We start from the raw sequence: 4,193 nt of genomic DNA on the forward strand, positions 1-4,193 counted from the left end.
GCTCCATTTGTTGTTCGTGGGTCGGCCGCTCAAACGCCGGGAACAAACAACATGCAACATGGCGGCGTCCATGTACATTATTCGAGAGTTAAGGTTTGGGTGGGCTGAATTCTTTTCTATATAAAAAGGAACATTCATTTCTGTGTTTCGGAAAATAATTAATGTTAATTTTGCAAAACTTCCCATTGTCTACATGGTCTATGGCTTTGGAAGCCATCTTTCTACTTTTTGCAGCTGTTCAAAAATCAAAATCTCACGAGTTTTTCTGTGTGTTCCTGTAAAACCCTGATGAGGAGGTGGTGTGTGATCCTGTTCCGAGAACAGTGTTCTTGAGTCGTGTTCCCGCCGTTTGAGCGCGAGAACAAGAAACCCGTGTCAAGAACAGGCCACCCAAACTCGACCAATATTTCTCCACAGGGCCCTATGATCATCAATAGACAGTCATAGAACTATTAAGTGGTTTATAATGGAATAATGGTGTGATCATTTACATGTATGACCTCCAAACTTACACTTTTTTAGCCCTTTAAACTTTAAGTCACTTTGTATTTCGAGTTGTGCCTGACCATGGGCCTGTCTGTAGTCCTATTCAACTTTCCCTGTTCAAAGCAGTGTGTTGCTGTACGATCTTTGGTTTCAATTTGTTATCCAAATCATGGTCAGCCTTTTGAAAACACTGATACAGCAGCCTGCTAAATGAGAGTTTTACCAGTTCACATTGGTGCTTGTGTACGTATTATGGCAGCTTGTGAATGGGTTTTGTGTCAGCTGTATCAATCATCTATTGATGAACAAGTCTTTGCACTTGCACAGCCGGATACAAAGCCCTAACTATAGAACTTGAAAGTTGTGTTGCTGTCACCCTATCTATAGCACTGCATTAGTATTGATAATAATGTTAAATCAAAGTTTGTGCAGTGGAGAAACTGGATAAGGAGGCACAATTGTCACCATTAATTCCTCTGCCTTTTTGGAAAATTATGAAGAACAAAAACATCTTGTAATACCGATGCATCTTGGAACAGAAATAAAACAAATGTCAGTGAATGTGTGGTGTGTGGTTGGTGTCCCAACCAACGTGGTTCTTTTAAACTGATCAGTGTTGTATTCGAGTCCATCGCAAGTCCCTGTACCAGTAAGTCCATCACAAGTCATTCAGTCTTAAAGCATTCTTTTGTCATTGTTTACCCTGTTACTTATGACTGGTCTTGTGAAGGGACCTACATGTACATGTGTGACTGGACTTGTGAAAAGACTTGTAATAGGACTTGTGATAGGACTTGTGAAAGGACTTGTGATAGGACTTGTGATAGGACCTGTGATAGGACTTGTGATAGGACTTGTGATAGGACTTGTGATGGGACTGGTGATAGGACTTGTGATACGACTTGTGATAGGACTTGTGATGGACTCGAATACAACACTGCAACTGAGGAAGGGGTGCTTGTGCTCGAGGCGGATAATCTCTAGTCTCATATTAATAGGACCTGAAGCATACTTGTATTTATTTTAGATGTAAGAGATACTAATTTAAGCTGTTACATGTTGGTGACATCGCATTGAGTGAAGTGGATAAATATATTTTATAGCAGGCTTCATTTACATGTACTTGCAGTTAACAGGTTTGACATTTAGAGGTGGTCGTACATTTTACACAGCTGAAATTACAAACCTAGACATATACATGTACATTGTATGTAAGCCAGGCAACACAGCTTGGGGGCTTAAACACTTCTTTCCATTTTTCAACCTGGTCTTTTTGTGCTTGCCTACAGTGTATGTACGTGCACCTGCTGACACACATTATGTACATGTATGTATTCACTGACGTCAAATGCCTGAAAACCTGTATTTGAAACATTTCAATGAAAAGAGGAAAGCAATAATTGGAAAAGTGTAAAGTCATCTATGCCTCTCACGTAGACTAGTACTGGTACCTTGTGTAACCATTTTTTTTGTCACTGTTACTAGATGAAATAAATAACACTGTTAAGACTCAAAATGAAGACTGACATGAGACTACTCTAATCTTTCAGTCTCTTCTGGGAAGCTCTTCTGGATTTTCATTTGACTAATTGCCATGTACATGTCTAGCTGCCTGCTTTCTCATAATTCCTCCTAAAGGATTTACATAGGTACTGGAATGTACAGATTTTGGAAACTTTAGTAAAACCAAACCAGACTAAGGTGTCCAATTCCTTGTTTTTGCATGCGTTTGGCGAGCACGCACATGAAGATCATACATTCCAGTGTAAATTTATTGCACGTACTAACTGTGCTCCAGGTCAAATGTGCATAAACTTGCAGTTGCACACCTACATGCATGCGAGTTGGTACAAAAGGCATTAAAGGACTGTCAATTTCATTTAAATCACGCCCCCTTTTGTTCCCTCTCGGACTGGATAGTCCATTTGGATATCACAGCTATGAAGGTTGGACTGACCACATCCTCTTACATACTGTACATGTACATTTTGACGGATATTGTTATCATGTAAATACCAGATTGTGTGTGAGAAACGTTGCAACAATACCATACATGCTGCAGTGAGCTTATATTCCAAAATTTGTATCCTTGTGGATACATGGCTTTGTTCAGTGTACCAGTACTGACAAAGTAGGGTATGAAACAATGTTTCAAAATGGTCCCAAGCATGAATCACTCTCCTGAACTGAAGTTTTGACCGAATGTCCCTTACATGAAACACTTCAATTTGCGATGGATTTTTGCGCATTAAATATTTTTTCTTTCTGAGCGATTTCCAAATATCAGTTTTGTGAAATCCTTGTTGAGACCTACATGTACATGTATTCAACCCATTCTCGTGGGTCTCCAAAGGCACCATATTCCGAAACATTGCACTGTATACATGTGTAGTACATGCCTTCAATGTATCCATTGAATGCATGACTCACCCTTTTGTTTACAAAGGCTCTGTGTGTCTCATACCCATCTGGATCTCGATCAGTGATCTCAACACTGGTTCACTCCATCCATGGGGGGGCTTTGATGTAAGTGAACCAACAATGGATTACTGATTGAAATTCAGATCCATGTGAAACAAACTGACTGAAAGAGACTGCACCTTTGAGCAGCAAGAGAAAGTTATGAGCAGGGGTCATTGTATTCTTTTGAAAAAGATTTCATTGGGCATTCCTGTTCTTTCCATGAGGAGGTTGTGACCTGCTCAGCTGCCTGGGTGGGGGTCCAAAATTTGCATGCTGTTAGCCTTCCTGAAAAATTGGAAATCAGATATTGAATCAAAGTTTTCAAATATTTGTGTTCTCAGATTTGCAATTCTGAAAAGGTAAGGTGAAGTTTTATCATTCTAAAGGTTCCAAATTTGCTCCACTTTTCCACTCTCAACCTTACCTCGAAAACCTGCATGACATGCATTCAAAAATTTGTTCATTTGTGGTTGGAACGACTAGGGTGATGAGTCACTTGGCACTGGTCGATTATCAGATGAGGTCTGAAATTGCAAACTCCGTTCTGCATACTTAACAGAGGATTAGATTCATAATTTAGAACCACATCAACGGTAGTGTGTACCAGGTCTCACCGGAGGATGTATATGTTTTGGGTCTCAGCCTCATGGGGATTAAATTATTCTGTCTGCGACGAAGGATGTTACTTTACTATGCTTTGAGATTGATTTGTGTACTTTATCACTTCACATGCGTGTGTGTGTTGCGTTGATTTTTTGTGTGAAATTATGGCATGAAACTTCTCTGAGAAGTTTGACTTCACATTCTTGATTTGGCAAGTATTTGTGCTATCAGAAATCTTGTAAGAAAATGCCCTGCGTTAAGTTCACCAGGGTGGGACTCGAATACACGACCTCTTGCTTGCTAACAAGCACCTCATATAAAGTACCTCGACCACTTGATTGCTAATGAATTTGTTAGGATGAGTTGAATCCAGTTTAGGACCACCACAGAGTCCACAATCAATGACTTGTGATGGACACAAGATTCAGTCGACTTGTGATGGACACAAGATTCAGTCACTTATATTGCAGTCATTGCATCAAAGTAATTGAAGTACTTTAGGTTTATCCATCTTGTACTGGGTTTCAGGTGTCAGCCACCATTGGAGTGGCAACCTTTGGCTATAATCTTGAGCAATTGGGGGACACTACATAAAAATGTGGCAGGCACTGACAATGTAAAGAAAGAAAATGGACAAATGA

General features: G+C 39.9%; 1 protein-coding gene across 3 annotated transcripts in view; it reads left to right on the forward strand.

The window, feature by feature from the left end:
• LOC110989898 (mucin-5B-like) overlaps positions 1-4,193 on the forward strand; it is a 71,220-nt gene that overhangs the window by 6,227 nt on the left and 60,800 nt on the right. The gene's annotated exons all lie outside the window — the stretch shown is intronic.

The sequence above is a fragment of the Acanthaster planci genome, linkage group LG02 (genome assembly GCF_054643075.1).
Source record: "Acanthaster planci isolate LZ-2023a linkage group LG02, COTS_SCS, whole genome shotgun sequence".
NCBI classification, from domain to species: domain Eukaryota; kingdom Metazoa; phylum Echinodermata; class Asteroidea; order Valvatida; family Acanthasteridae; genus Acanthaster; species Acanthaster planci.